Here is a 16,622-nt window from a genome sequence, read left to right on the forward strand (position 1 = left end):
CACAACTCAGTGAATCTAGTTTACAGGGATATCTAGCAGAAACATTCTTAGAAACATTCTTAGTCTAGACATAGGATGATTTTCTTCCCATAAACATCAATTTTTGTCCATGACAGAAGACCAATCTTACTACAGATGAAGACTTGGATAAGTCAGATGAACTACATTTTGTCTGATGCTTCATAAGTATATTTTGCCTGCCCATGAAAAGTTTTCTTCCAGGCAGATTTGTGGTTGGTATCCAGCAGGGTCACAGAAAAGTACTATGTTCCACAAAACAGTGTCCTTTATTGCAGGTGCCAACACAAATGACTATGCTCTGAATTTTACCTCCCTCTTGGCTTTGAATCACTTTTCCCCCTCTCTACTTGCTTTTCTCTGTTTACAAAAGTGCTCAGATATGTCAATTCTTAAAATAAATACTTAATAGGAAACAAAACCTTTCTCTCATTCTAGTTACTAGCTGTGCCTATTATTCTACTTCCTGCCTGCCTTTTGCGGCCAAACACCTTGGCCTAGTAGTCTATAATCACTGCTTCAATACCCACACATGGCTTCAGCTTTTGAAATCTGGCACCTCTCCCTACCATCCCACTGAGAACCATTCTCTAGAAGGTCACTAAGTCTCTTGTTTGTCAAATCCAGTGACCTTTCTTGGTTCTAATTCTTCTCCAAATCTGTAGATTCTGACATTGTATATAATCTCGTACTTGAGGCTCACCGCCTCCGTGGCTTCAAGAACTCTACTACCTTTTTCTTTCCTCTTTCTTACCACTTATTTTTTTTTCCTGTTGGTAGTTTTTCGTCCTTTCTCACTCCTGACTTTCACAGTAACTTCTGCACAGATAACTCCCTGATGTTTATCAATAGTGTCAGTCTATTAAATTTCAAATAGTATCTCCCCTGCCTGCTGCTCCCTTCCACCTGAGACCAGGATCTGCATATATCTGATCAATGGCCAACAGCTCCTCTGATCCAGTTCCTCTCCTGTGTGTCCCCATCTTGGTCATATCACTATCACATAGCATTTCTCTGATCTTTGATTCTTTCCGCTGTCCCAGATTCAGTCACTGGCAAACCCTGAAGATTCCACTGTCATCTGATTTCACTCCTGCCCCCTCCTTTTCACTCCCACAGCTACTTTGGTTTTAGCTTCTTGTCTCTTAATTGGTTTTTCTGCCCCTATTTCTAATTCTACTCTCGTTTGTTCCACAGACATTCTAGGAAGAGGTGTGGCTCCAGTATTGGCACCTTCTTGCTCAAATCCTTTTTATGGCAATTAATGGAACTAAGTACAGATCCACAATTTGGCATTCAAGATATTCATAATTAGGCTGGAAAAAATAAAATGGGATATCTTCTGTAGGAAGTTTGGGAAACAACTGAGATAAAAGCCAACTCAAACTATATGTTAACAAAATTAAATTGTCCCTATACTTTAGTATAGGGGTTCTCAGAAAAAAAGTGGATATTTGTTTATTTTCACAGGAATAGTGGATATTTATTTTCAAACATATTTGAATAAAATGATACTTCAATCTGTGCAAAACAGCACAAGCACATTCCTTAACCATTACAATGTCATCTGCGGAACTTGTTAAAATCTTTTTGACTTAAATATATTGTAATGGAAAGAACTTTGGAGAAAGAACAACTCTGTGTTCTAATTCTAGACTTAATGGGTCAGGCTTTGTTAGGTTGCTTAACCTCTTTAGGCATTAGTTTCCGAGTCTGCAGGTTTGGGAGGTAGTACTCTGTCAGCAGTTCTCAAAATTGGCTGCACATTGTAATTACTTGGAGAGTATGTTTAAAACATATCTTTGTGCAGGCTCTCTTGTCAGGCATTGTCTCAGTAGGTCTGTGGGCTGGGTGTGTGTGTGTGTGTGTGTGTGTGTGTGTGTGTGGCATGCACTGGGGATGGGTGGGTGGAAGGACATCCAAAAATTTTATTTTTAAATTAATTAATTTATTTTTGTTAGTATATATGACAGGAGAATACATTTTGATTCATTGTAAACAACTGCAGCATAACTTTTCTCTGATTGTATGATGTAGCTTCACACCATATGTGCAGTCATACATGTACCTGGGGTAATAATGTCCATTTCATTCCACCATCTTTCCTGCCTCTATACTCCCTCATTTCTTTCCCCTCCCTTCCCTTTGCCCAATCAAAGCTCCTCCATTTTTCCCATGCTCTGCCCTCCCCCCCCCCATTATGGATCAGCATCCACTTATCAGAGAGAACATTTGGCCTTTTGTTTTTTGGGATTGGCTTGCTTTGCTTAGCATGATATTCCCCAGCTCCATCCACTTACCTGCAAATGCCATGATTTTATTCTCTTTTAATGCTGAGTAATATTCCATTTGTATTTATACATTTCTTTTATTCATTCATCTATTGAAGGGCATCTAGGTTAGTTGCACAACTCGGCTATTATGAATTGAGCTGCTATAAACATTGATGTGGTTGCATTACTATAGTATGCTGATTTTAAGTCCTTTAGGTATAGACTGAGTGGGATAGCTGGGTCAGACGGTGGTTCCGTTCCAAGTTTGCTAAGGAATCTCCATACTGCTTTCCAGAGTGGTTGCACCAATTTGCAGTCCCATCAGCAATGTATGAGTGTGCCTTTCCCCACCCATCCTCACCAACACTTATTGTTGTTTGTATTCTTGATAACTGCCATTCTGACTGGCATGAGATGAAATATTAGTTTTGATTTGCATTTCTCTAATGACTAGAAATGTTGAACATTGTTTCATATATTTGTTGATCAGTTGTATCTCTTCTTCTATGAAATATCTGTTCAGTTCCTTAGCCCATTTATTGATTGGGTTATTTGTTTCTTTGGTGTTAAATTTTTTTGAGTTCTTTATATATCCTGGAGATTAGTGCTCTTCCTCTCGTGCGAGTGGCAAACATTTGCCCCCAAAATGTAGGCACTTTCTTCACCTCATTGTTTCTTTTGCTGAGAAGAAGCTTTTTAGTTTGAATCTATCCTATATATTGATCTTTGATTTTCTTATGCTTTAGGAGACTTGTAAAGGAAGTCGGGGTCTAATCCAATGTGATGAAGATTTGGGCCTCCCTTTTCCTCTATTAGTCTAATTGCAATGTCTTTGATCCACTTTGAGTTGAGTTTTTTTTGCATGGTGAGAGATGCGGGTTTAGTTTCATTTTGCTGCATATGGATTTCCAGTTCTCTCAGTACCATTTGTTGAAAAGGTTACCTTTTCTCCAATGTATGTTTTTGGAGCCTTTGTCTAGTATGAGATAACTGTATTTATGTGTGTTTGTTTTTGTGTCTTCTATTCTATACCATTGGTCTACCTGTTTATTTTGGTGCCAATACCATGTTGTTTTTTTACTATAGTAAAAACAACATGGTATTTGTCTTGCTAAGGATTGCTTTGGCTATTTTGGGTCTCTTATTTTTCCAAATGAATTTCATGATTACTTTTTCTATTTCTATAAGGAATGACATTGGGATTTTAACTGAAATCACATTGAATCTGTATGGTGCTTTGGGTAGTACAGCCAACAGTTTTAACAGTTTTGATTTACTTGTACAGTGTGTTTAAAACATATCCATGCACAGGCCCTATTGGGCATTGTCTCAGCAGGTCTGTGGGGCCAAGAGTGTGTGTGTGTGTGTGTGTGTGTGTGTGTGTGTGTGTGTAGGGTGTATCCAAAAATTTAAAAAGCTCCTTGGTTGATTTTAATGTATAGGTAGGGTTGGGAACTATTGGACTCAGATCAACTATCTTTCTGGCTTTAACAGAATCATTTTTGGATTTGCTTTTCCTCTCAGTTACAAATTTCACTTTAATTTACTTAGCATAATCTACCATATTTGTCTTACCATCTTTCTGGTGCTGTAGAATCCTTTACTAATGTGTCTTATTTACTTTTGTGTCCTTATTCCTTGGTATATGGTAGATTTTCAGTAAACATTTGCTAAATTGAGTTAATAAACCTTACCCAAACTATATGCCCTCCTCAAACTAAACATAATGGCTCTATGTGTGATTCTTTTTTGTTTGGTTTTGGAGATTGAACTTGGGGGCATTCAACCACTGAGCCACAATACCAGCTGTTTTGTATTTTATTTATGCTGAGGCTGGCTTTGAATTTGGCCTCCCGGGCCACTGGGATTATAGGAGTGTGCCACCCAGCCGGTTCAATGTGTGATTCTTGATAACCTGTAGGTGAAATACTCTGCACCCTTGGTTCATAAGGGGGAAGATGGAGGTATTAAAAAGCTCTTTAAAAAATGTTTTCCGCCGAAAACTAAAAAAAAAATATATATATATAAAAAAATGTTTTCAAAAGTGAAATGTTGAACGATTGTTCTATGAAAAACATGGTGTTTACATGCAACTGTTACATTGTATGCTTGAGAATATGCGTTGTTTTGTAGGCAAAGGGCTAACATTGCTCTGGAAGACTGGGAATATTGAAAATCTCTGTATGCTAGAATGACTGTGAAATTTCACCAATGATTGTGAAATACGTTGTTGGTGAGGGAAAGCTATAGAAGGTATAATTCTTTGTCGGCCATCCTGAAGTTGTACACATTGCCTTTACCATATTTATGTAAAGAAAAACTTAGAACATCATAAATAGTTTTACTAAATGAGATCCATCCAAATATTAAAAATTTGACTAAACTTCGAATAACATAGTCCTCCTGTCCAATGCAACTGCTAAAGGTCCTTTGGGAATGTTGTCGTTTTTCTTTGACAACTTCTAAAGAGATTTACAAGTTTTATGGACTTTAAAACTCTTGAAATAAAGTCTGAAGCACTGAAAGGCACTGAAGAAAAACCAAAGCTGTCGAGCTAGAGAAACCTGACACATTCCTGGGGTTTTATCAAATGGCTGACTTATTTAGGCTGTTATTTTTATTCACAAAAACATCACCATGTAACATATTGCCTGGAACGTGGGCTCTGGGGATTCTCATTTTTCACGGCTGTAATTCATCCGCTGCCTGAAGAAGGTGAGGCTTATTTGCATCTGCAGAAAGGGCAGCCGTAGGAAACCGGCCGAGAGCCAGGGAGTGGCAGAGGGTGCTTGCACGCGAGCAAGTGTGCGTGTCCCGGAGGCTGCCCACAACCTTACCTAAGCCGACAGGCGCACAGTTAGCCTAGGCCTACACATTCGTCCTCCCAGTGTCTTTGTCAGGAGTTAGAAACCGTCTGGGAAACCGCGAAGCAGCGTCTAAGGGACCGAGCGGCTCACTCCGGAGTCTGGGGACGCGGAGTTGACGCAAAACTGGCGAATCTGCGGCCGAAAAGCGGCCCCCACCGCGCTCAGCGCCGTGAGCCGCACAGCTGAGGGGTAAACTCTTCGCCCCAGGGCGTCCTCAGCGTCCGGCCGAGCCCGCAAGCACTGAGGCCGCCGGGAAGGGTCAAGGCTTGGCGAGCGCTGCCTCCTCACAATTGGGACGCGCGCCGGTGACGTCACATGGCCGCGGCCCGCCTCCTGCGTCGGGAAAGAGACTGCCGCCCATTGGCTGCGCCACCGGCGGCCTCGGGGCCAATGACAGGGCGGCGAGCGGCGGGGTCTAGCCCTGACGTTGTGCTGCCGCCGCGGGGTTTATTTGGCTCCGGGTCCCTGGTCGCCGCCATTAGGAGTCCGCAGTGCCCGAGGCCGCCCCCCTCTCCGCCCCCGCCCCCCGGCGCCCCCCCGCCTCCTCTCCGCCCCTCTTCCCCCCGCCTCCGGCAGTCGGGAGCCGCGCGCGGGCCAGCGGAGACCATGTCCTGACTGAGGCGGGAGGGCGGAGGCGGCAGCAGCGGGGCGGGCGGCGGCGCCGAGGGAGGCGGAGAGGGGCCGGGCTCGGCTCGTCGCCGCGGGCTGTGCGGAAGTCGCCGCCGCCGCCGCCGCCGCCGGGCGCTGAGCGTCGTGCGGGGAGGAGGAGCGGGAGCTGGAGGAGGAGCCGCCGCCGCCAGGTAACCGGGCCCGGGGTGCGGGCGCCGGCCGCAGGCCCCTCACCGCCCCGCCGCGGCCTGCCGGGCCTTGGCGGCCTGCGGCGCCCCGGCCGTCGAGCCTCAAGGGGGGCGGCGGCGTTGTGGGCGAGGGCGGCAGGCCGAGACCGCCGCTGGGCCGCGTCCATCTTGGGCTCCGCCGGCGCGGGGAGGGCCCGGCTCCGTGGGAGGGCGGGGGCGCCCGCTTGTTTACCAACACAGGCGGCCGCCCTGCCGCCCCTCTTCCACCAGATTACTCCTCCTTCCCTGCTGGTCCGCGGCGGCGAGCGGGGTCTCGCGCCGGAGCTGCGCTAGGCCGTAAATACACGGGCCGGTCGCCACAAGTTGGTGCTGGTCTCTAAACTTGTATTTTGGTCCCTTGACCGCTTTCTCTCTAACTCCCGCGGTGGCTTCTTGTTGTAGCCATTTCTAAGAAAATCCAGGTGGGGAGCGACGAGGCGGATGGCGAGGAGGAGCTGGAACTCGTGGAAAGATTATCTGGCTCTCCGCTTGCAACAATGATTGCTCAGTGCAAGTATCTGTTGTTTCTCTGCTGTAGTTTGGTGCGGGTCATTTCACAGACAAAATAGCTGTAATTTTTAAGCACCAAGGGCAGGCAGTTTAGGGTAACTGCCTAAGTTTGAAGTTGAACCGGCCCATTATCTTTGAGAATTACAGGTGTTTTGAAACTCCGTTGCTGAGAATTTTTGTATTTCAGTCACTCAGTTCTCCCTTTCCTTAACTATGTAGATTAAGTGCCAGCCGTGTTCCCAATGCTTTGGTGTCACGATATAATCTATGATAATGTAATAAAGGTAATGTATAAAATACTATTTTGAGAACACAGTTGAAAAGAGATCTTAAATTCTTGGAAGTGTTATGTAATGAATGGTTCCTGTACCTGCGGTCTCTCTTAGTTGACTTCCTTATCACTTGTGTAACCTCCAGTGTACCCCTGTGTTGATCAAACAGTTTGACTAGGTGGACAGACCACAAGCCTAGGGGACCGTCAGGAATTTTCATCTTGGCTGATGCCACAGGCCTTTGGAAAGTCATCCAGACAGAGTTTGGGAAAAATAAAGCTGGATCTCGCTTCCTGGTTGTTATTGTTTTTAATTTAATGAGGTCATTCTAAAAAAGGTTAGAGCTCTACTGCCTCTTAATCTTTGGCTCTTAAGGTAGGCAGTTGTCTTATACTAAAATTTTATAACATTGTTTTTATTGGGCCATTAGGGGGGCAGGGGGTAGTAGGATAGTAATGACACATTTTACTCCTTGATGGAGGATGTTATTTTGGGAAGAATGTCATGAGGGATTTTTATTTCTGTTGCTATTTCACACCTTTTTATTAATGTCTCAGAGCATTGGGACACTCGTTATTTATTCTTAAAATGTGCTTGGGTTACTATGATGAACTCATTCACAATAGTATATTTTAACCTCTTGGCCTTGATCCAGATCTGTACACTGATAGGTGCTATGGCATTTCACATTTAAAGTCTGAGAATTCACAGTTTTGGAACTCAGTTCAGTTGTAAAACATTTGAGGTAAATTTGCTTCATATGAGTAGTTGATACAATGAGAGCCATTCCATGTGCCTTATACTTACTGCTTTTATGTAATAAATGTAAACTTTAAGAAATGTGAGGTGCAAAAGTAGAACTCTGTAGCTTTTTATTTAACTTAGTTCAGTTTTATTTATGTGTTGCTGTTCTCTCCTCTTCTTGACTCTGTTGTTATCCTCTCTATCTGCGCTTTCAACACTTTTTCTCCCAGTTAGGTTGTATTTCATTTGGAGTATTTGTGTTTCACTTATGCTTTGAGTAAATGATATCTGTGTATTTGAAAACTATCACCTCTTTGCATCATAATATACAGACCTATAGTAAACTCCTTAGTAAATATAGAATAAAGTTCAAGCTCCTTGGTGTGGTGTTCATATTACTCTGTAGTAATGCCCTGACTTAGTCTTCAGTCTTAACTCTCGTTTTTTTTTATTTTTAATTTTTTTGGTGAATCCTTAGTTCCAGCCGAAGTACATTGTTTGTGGTTCCTGTGAAATCTCTAGAATTTTTTTTTATGCCATTCTTTCTCTTTGATATTGTGAATTCATGGATACTCTACTCTGACTTATTTAATTGCTGTCTCTTGAGAAGTCTTTTTGATGACTTCAACCCCAAGAGATCTGGTCTGCTCACTCTGTGAGTCTTTCTCCTTTTTTTCTTAATCTATTCTAACCTGTTCTTATTTTTCTGTTTTTATTCTGCTTCCCATCTAGATTTTCAAGACCTCTGAGAAATGAGTGATAATAGTCAGCACTGAAAATATGGATATATATGTCTGACAAAGTATTTTTGGTTATAGAGGTAGTCTGAGATATACAGTGTATAGTCTCCTAAGTATTGGAGTTTCTGGGACTTCAGTAGTCTGAGACAAAACACTTGAAATTATGGCTCTCTTAAAAAGAGTTTGGTTAGTATGTTATCAGCTCAGTTCATCTTGTAGAGGATGGTTGGCATTTTCAAATGAAAATAAGTACCACAATTTTGTGGTTTACTTTATATTTGTGTTTGGAGCAGATATTTGGTTTCGAGTTAGGCACAAGTGACTAAAATTTGCTATTCCCTATATGTATATAGGTAACATTTAGCATCAGAGAAGGAGAAAATCAGTAGCCTCAGTTTACATTCTTAACATGCTGCCAGCATCTGAGGTTGTCATTGATAATAAGGCATATGGGACATCAGAATATGTGATTCACTGCTACCTGTCAACATTGTTGAAAGAAAACACAAATGAGCTGAACCAAAGTATTGTTATATTCCAAGAATAATACATGTAATTATGTACTTAGGTGGATGCTGATACATTTGGAAAATAGATGGTGTTTGAGAATAGGAGGTATGGTGTTTTATGGATACGTAGTCTTTTTGCAGTAAACCATCCCAATTTACTTACTGTATCTATGTGAAAACTTGTTCTTTCTAGTTCATCAAAATAGTTTTCCTCTTCAGACTGTCCAGTTTTTTTTTTTTTTTTTTTTTTTTTTTTTTTTTTTTTTTAATTAGAAAGTAGCCTATATGCTCCCAACCCTCCACTCCTTTCTGGTGTAACTAAAGCTAAAATTAACATGTTACTTTGTGGAACTAGTAGGCATTTTTACTTAGACTACTTGCATTCATAGAAGTCACTTTTATAGAATTGTACTAGTAATTTTACTGCTTGAGAAATATAGATCCCCTAAGCATTCTTTGCTTTCTGAGTGGTGGTATTTTGGTTAAGATGAAGTTTTTGATAAGAGCTGTCTGTTTGAATTTTAAAATGGAGATTGGCCAGCTAAATTGAATATATAATATTGATAATTTTTCTGTAGCCTACTGAATGGAACTTACCAGTAATAAAAAAGTGAAGTTTCCTTTGTTTTTATAATTTATATGTTGAAAACCAACTGTCCCGATTCCTTTTCAACTAAGACTATACAATTTTGGTTGTTTTGTCAAGTCATATTTTTATCCATAGATACGCATTACTGGAATCAGTTGCTTTTTTTCCAGTTTTATCTTAATTTTGTTTATTTGTTTGTTTGTTTGCTGGGAAGTGAACCCAGGGCCTTGCACATGTAACCATATATTCTACCACTGAGCTACACTTTGAGCCCTAGTTTTTTTTTTTTTTTTTTTCTCTTTTTAAAGCAAGGGTTTCATTTAGGTATGTTTTATAATGCCATAAAATTTACCCTTTTAATGTATACAGTTCATTGGTTTTTAGTGTATTCATGGAGTTATCCAACCATCACCGCTATATAATTCCAGAATATTTTCATCACCCCAGAAAGCAAGCATGTACCCATAAGCCCCTATTGCTCTGGACTCATGGCCACTACAAACTAACTTTCTGCCTCTATAGATTTGCCCATTTGGAGATCTCATGTAAATGGAATCGTACAGTATATGGTCATTTGTGTTTGAATAAGTATCTTGTTCATATTAAGAATGAAAAATATTCCAGTGTATGGATAAACCACATTTTGTTTTTCCATTCATTCATTTTCACTTTCCTTATTGTACCATATAATGCTATTAACATTATGTACAATTTTTTGTGTGGACATAAGTTTTCTTGGATGATGTATATCTGGGAGTGGAATTATTGGGTGATAGGGTAACTATGTTTAACCTTTGAGGTTTCCAAAAAGTAGTTGTAGCATTTTATATTTTTGCCAGCAGTGTATGAACACTTATTATTGTCTTTTTAAAAAATTCTAGTGCTCCTAGTGAAGTGGCATATCCTTGGTTTTATCTGAATTTCCCTAATGAGTGATAATGTTGAACATCTTTTCATGTGCTTATTGTTGGTCATTTGTTTATCTAGAGAAATTTCTATTCTGATCCTTTGCTTTTTTTTTTTTTCCCTCCTCAGTTAGGTTTTGTTGTTGTTTAGAGTTCTTTATATATTCTAGATACAAGCATTTTTTTTTTTTTTTTTTATGGGGGAGTGCCAGGGATTGAACTCGGTGGCACTTACCCACTGAGCCACATCCCCAGCCCTATTTTGTATTTAGAGACAGGGACTTATTGAATTGCTTAGCACCTAGCTTTTGCTGATGCTGGCTTTGAACTTGCAATCCTCCTGTCTCAGCCTCCCAAGCAGCTGGCATTACAGGCGTGCGCCACTGACTATAGGCATCTTATCAGATTAATGGTTCGCAAATATTTTCTTCCATTCTTTGGGTTTTCTTTTCAGTTTCTTGATGTGTCCTTTGAAGCATAAGTTTTTTACCTTTGATGAAATTCAGTTTATTGGTTTTGTTACATGTGCTTAATCCAGAGTCATGATATGTATCTTTGTTTGCATCTAATAGTTTTATAGCATTAGCTTTTAAATTTATATCTATGATTATTTTGAGTTATGTTTTTTTAAATATTTATTTTTAGTTATAGCCAGACACAATACCTTTTATTTTATTTTTACATAGTGCTGTGGATCGAACCCAGTGCCTCACGCATGCCAGGTGAGTGCTCTACCTCTGAGCCACAACCCCAGCCCTTGAGTTAAGTTTTGTAAATAATGTGAAGTAGGGTTCCAAGGTAATTTTTTTGAATGTGGCTATATATTTGTCTCTGCACTGTTTGTTGAAGTTTACTTTACTTCAACAGTATAATTATTCTCAACTATAAGTTGGTTATTGTAAGATAAAATTCCTTGGATATATGAAATTATTCCTGTTCTACAGATGCAAAGGATTTTAGTGTTGTACATTAGGTTGTAGCAGTACACTTGTGATTAGTTTCTGAAGACAGGGTTGATTTCTGTGATTTATTTATTATTTTGTTACTAGTGATTGAACCCAAGAGTGCTTTACAACTGAGCGACACCCCCAGCTCATTTTATGGTTTTTTTGAGGCAGGGTCTTGCTGAGTTGCTTAGGGCCTTGCTAAGTTGCCGAGACTGGCAAGCCTGGCAATTTCTGTGATACATACATATACATATATATAAAATATGTATTTTTTTTAATCACTTCCAAATCGTTTACTTTTTTTGTTTAATTTTATTTTTATTTTCTTGGTAATAGAAGTATTTCTTTTTTTTTTTTTTTTTTTAAAGAGTGAGAGAGGAGAGAGAGAGAGGGAGGGAGGGAGGGAGGGAGGAGAGAGAGAATTTTTTAATATTTATTTTTTAGTTCTCGGCGGACACAACATCTTTGTTGGTATGTGGTGCTGAGGATCGAACCCGGGCCGCACGCATGCCAGGTGAGCGCGCTACCGCTTGAGCCACATCCCCAGCCCAATAGAAGTATTTCTGACTAAATTTTTGGGGGGAATACTTTTCCTTTGATAACAGCAGAATATTGAGTTGCATTTTTTGACTAAATGATTAGTAAGCAGCTGTCACATGCAGATACTATTTATAGAGAGAGAAATAAATTTTCACAGTTGAGTGTTAGGGGAAAAGAATAGTCCACTAAACTAAATGCTGTGGCAGGTATTTGTCTTGCTTTGTTCTTGGTCCTAGTGGGAAAGCCTCTCACCATTAAGCTTGATGTTACTGTTGGTTTTTTGGAGACTTACTTGTATCACTGAGGAAGTTCTCTATGCTGATGGTTGATCATTGTTTCTCTCTCTCTCTCCTGGGGATGGAACCTGGACCTCAGCCTCACACATAAGCTGTATACCTCCAAGCTGAGTGTTTTCTCTAATTAGTTATACATAACAATAGAATGCATTTTGACACATCAAATACATGGAGTGTAACTTTTCATTCGGCTGATTGTACTTGATATAGAGTTACACAGGTCATGAGGGTAGTAATGTCTTTGATTCATTCTATCATTTCTAGCCCCATGGCTGGTTTTTTTTTTTTTTTTTTTTTTTTTTTTTTTTTTTTTGAGATGAATGGGTGTTGGATTTTGTTAAGTGCTTTTTCTGCATTCATTGATTGATATGATCATGATTTTTCTTTAGCCTGTTGATATGATGGATTATATTGATTTTTTAAAATTATTGAACTTGCCTTGCATACCTGCAATTTGATTTGATTTGCCAACATTTTGTAGAGCAGTTTTTCATACATATTCATGATAGAGATTGAGAAGACAATTTCTTCAGTTTAAGTCTGTCAGGTCTGAAGTATATTTGCAAAAATTTAGGATGGAAGAAACTTTGGTTTCTTTTCTTTGAACCATACCTATAAGTTGTAAAAAGAATCTATAATCTTCAGTTTTCCCAGATGTTTTAACATTTCTTCTCAAACCCAAACTCTTGTTTTATTACTAGATTCAACAGTTGTACCATTATTCTGTAAAATTGCCATGAAAGTTTTTAGATCCTTTTAATTCTCCACAGTTCAGTAAATAGTGAATACTACCACAGGTCCCTGGACCACACTTTTGAGTAGCACTGTCCTAATATACAGTATTCTGATCCCTGTTCCTTTTTTAGCATTAACATTCCAAGTCATAATTGTCCGCCTAAATAACATTTGTTACTGTAATGATAGATTTTAAAACCTGTTTTTTTTCTTTTTTTAAATGTGTAGATGTGCTTGTTCACTGGGGACAAAATTCAGAGACTCATGCATGATTGGCAAGCACTTACCACTGAGCTATAACCCCAACCCCTAAAATCTTTTTTATTATGAAAAATTTCAAGCATATGCATATAGAGAGACTAGGAGAGTGAATCCTCATGTATCCATCACTTAGTTACCAACATAAGGCCAGTCTTGTTTCATTTGTATTCCTTCTTCTCCATGGATTATTTAAAGGAAATTTTAGGCATCTTATGCTTTGTGTGTTCATATCTCCATTCACCCCCACTGGACCCAAGACCTTGTGATGTTCAGATTTGTACTTTTCTCCCCTGCATCTTGTAAACTGGTATTCAGATATAGAGGCTTGATCAATTTAGATACCATAATTATTACTTGGTGCAAATAAGTCAGTGATCCTTAGTGTTAGTCAACTCCAAATTTTAAAATACTATCAATTTGTTGTAATAAGAGGAGGGAAAATTTAAGTTTTTTTTCATTATCTTTGGAAATAGGGTATTTACAGAATCAATAAACAAGATTTTAAAGTGATATTTCACATAGAAAAATAAGAGATCGATAATTAGCATTTAATACATGGGATGGGAATCCTAGAGAGCATCATATTTGCTCCCTTAGAGAAAATTGAGATTCTGAGATATAAATATATTTCACTATTTCAAAGAACAGTAAGCTTTTCTTTAAAACAAGGTCATGCATAGGCCCTGTAATTCATATACATTACATTTGTGTGGACTCCTTTTTCAATTGGCAGAATGAAAATGGAAGGCTTTTCTATTCTTATTTGGTTGACATGGTATGGTTTCTTGGAATTATCTGGATTGATGTATATTAGGCTAAAGAAAGTTAGGCTGACAGTTGTTAATAGTATTTTCTTCGTCAGTGATTGCCTCCAACCAAAAAATACTCAAGGCATTTTATAATCTAAAATTGTTGTGATTATTCCAAGTTGTCCTTTTCCATTCAATTCTTCATGCTAAATTTAGTGTATTTTGTTTTATAAATAACTTTTCTAGGTCCATCTAAATATGCTTTGGGAAGATTCATGTAATTTTGTCAAGTTAAATGTGAGAAAAATCTTAAAAAAATTTTTTAAAATATTCATTTAAATATTGCCTATTAGTAGTTATCTAAGAGGTACTACTCAGTAAGATACTCATGTGGTTTAATAATCCAAATTTTGGATGGTAGGAATAGGAAACTATAAGCAGCAGTATGTACATGTATTTATACATAGTGTATATAGTGCAGACTTGAATACAGAATGCCTGGGTTTAAACTTTGGCACTGCCTTTTAGTACCTTGTGACTTTAGGAAAGTTACTCAACTTTTGTGTCTGTTTCCAGTCTTTAAAATTGGGCACAATTGTCTCAGGGTTCTGAGAATCAAATTAGTAAATATAGATAAAGTGTTAGAACTATGTTTAGCACATAGTAACTGCTTAGCAAGTTTTAGCTGTTGTTTTCTTTTTTTAGTTAATAAGGCTGACCCTGGCAAAACTATGAAATTGACAAAGTTGGCTTAGGTGTTTACCTACCTCTAATGATTTGAGTAAGCAGGGCCTTCGCTTTGTTGCTGTTTTTGGCATTTCTTTCCAGATGCCTTTTATTAAAGTTTTACCTACCTGTTCTTGTCCATACAATGATAGAAAAATCCTTATCCTATCTTTGTTAATCATCATGTCAGAAATAATGAGGAAAGTGATCTAACTGAATGACTTTATATTATTAATAAATAACATTTATTTATTTATTTATTTATTTTTTTAAAGAGAGAGAGAGAATTTCTTTTTTTAATGTTTATTTTTTAGTTCTTGGCAGACACAACATCTTTGTATGTGGTGCTGAGGATCGAACCCGGGCCGCACGCATGCCAGGCGAGCGCGCTACCGCTTGAGCCACATCCCCAGCCCCCAATAAATAACATTTATAAAATAGTTTTTTGAAATCAAATGACTTTAATGGATTAGAATGTAGGCAAAATAACAGCATTGGAACACATAACAGCGTTGGGAAAAATATACTTTTGGAACCAGATGGTAGGTCTGAATTGGTATTAATTTTAATATTTCATCCATTTGGTTCTGTCTTATTTTTGCAGCTTTTTCTTTCTTTTTTTTTTTTAAAGAGAGAGTGAGAGAGGGGGACAGAGAGAGAGAGAGAGAGAGAGAGAGAGAGAATTTTTAATATTTATTTATTTTTTCTTAGTTCTTGGCGGACACAACATCTTTGTATGTGGTGCTGAGGATCGAACCCGGGCCGCACGCACGCCAGGCGAGCGCGCTACCGCTTGAGCCACATCCCCAGCCCTGGACACAATATCTTTATTTATTTTTATGTGGTGCTGAGGATGGAACCCAGTGCCTCACACATGCTGAGCCACAACCCCAGCCCATTTGATGCATTCATTCTTGACAGACTAAATTGTAAACTTTAAATTCTTTGTTATACTTTAAGGATTTAGGATTGTTTTGAATGAGGTAGATGGAGTAGTCAAAGGGCGATTCCTTCAGTTAAGTACAGCATAGTTCAAGTAAGGCCAAGGTAGGTGTTAAATTTCCTTTGTCTTGCTTGTCCACAAATTCCGTGGAAGAATTCACAAGCATGCTTAATTCAAATCTACTCAATTTGAATCAGATATCATGGAAAATAGTGACCTTTTTGTATAGGAAGGCCAGCTCTCTTGAAATATACTGATCATTGATTATTTGCACACAGTTTCACATAAGATTTAGTACTATTATAAGACACTTAGTGATTGCAAAAGTTTTGTCCTTGTCCCCTTTACATAGCAGAATTGGTTAATCAGCTTATAGGTTTTCACATTTTGAAGGTATAAGTTTATTGTAGAATGATGAAGTTTTGGACAATGAGGGAAAAAATTTATTGATCAACTTTATGGCTCTTAGTGGTCTAATCTCTTCAATTTGAAGATGGGAAAACTGAGGCTGAGAAACATGAAATTCTGATAAAGAATTGGGTTTTGAATATGTTGAGGTATTTGTTAGAATATTTGAATGGAGGTGTCAGGTAGGCAGCTGGATTCATATATCTGGAATTGAGGGAGAGATCCAGCCTGGAAATGTAAATTTGAGAGTCATTCCCTTATAGGTGATATATTAAAACCCAGAGGTGGAATGAAATCCCCAAGGGTGTTGGTGTGTAGAGAGATTGAGAACCAAGGACTGAGCCTTGGGAGCTCTTGGCTCCTTAAGTCAGGAGTATAAGAATAAGCTTAACTTACCCTTAAAGTGGTGTAGGATTTGCTAGAAGCGAGCCTGTCTGTTGTGCTTGTGTATTGAAGGCAGTGCCTTCATGTGTATTATCTTCAAGGGAGGTGACACATTTATGAGTTGGATGTGCGTACGGTGTAATTTGGAGTGAGTATGTGGGCTGTGAGTGTAATGGTAAAGAGTTGAGAGTTTATGCAGTTAGAAAAGAGCTTCAAAAAGAGGATTGTTCTAGTCAGCTGGATGGATTTAGAAAGCTAAGATGCTTAGGAAGCTATTATAGTAGTACTGACCTGAACTGAGAAAGGTCTGGTAGCAGTGGGGATGGGAAGGAAATAACCAAATGGATAGAACCAGTGCACTAGAAAGCAT

The 16,622-nt window shown here is 38.9% G+C and overlaps 1 protein-coding gene across 3 annotated transcripts in view; it reads left to right on the top strand.

Annotated features, from left to right (window-relative positions):
* The first annotated feature begins 5,577 nt into the window (after window positions 1-5,577).
* The window catches only part of ZRANB1 (zinc finger RANBP2-type containing 1), a 50,990-nt gene continuing 39,945 nt past the window's right edge, over window positions 5,578-16,622 (top strand). For 2 of the 3 annotated variants that reach the window (XM_081267429.1, XM_081267431.1), the window contains exon 1: window positions 5,980-6,504. The gene's annotated coding sequence lies outside the window, so the exon portion shown is untranslated. The other variant, XM_081267432.1, reaches the window with a different exon arrangement.

Source organism: Spermophilus citellus (genome assembly GCF_964194105.1).
Source record: "Spermophilus citellus genome assembly, chromosome: 15".
Taxonomy (NCBI): domain Eukaryota; kingdom Metazoa; phylum Chordata; class Mammalia; order Rodentia; family Sciuridae; genus Spermophilus; species Spermophilus citellus.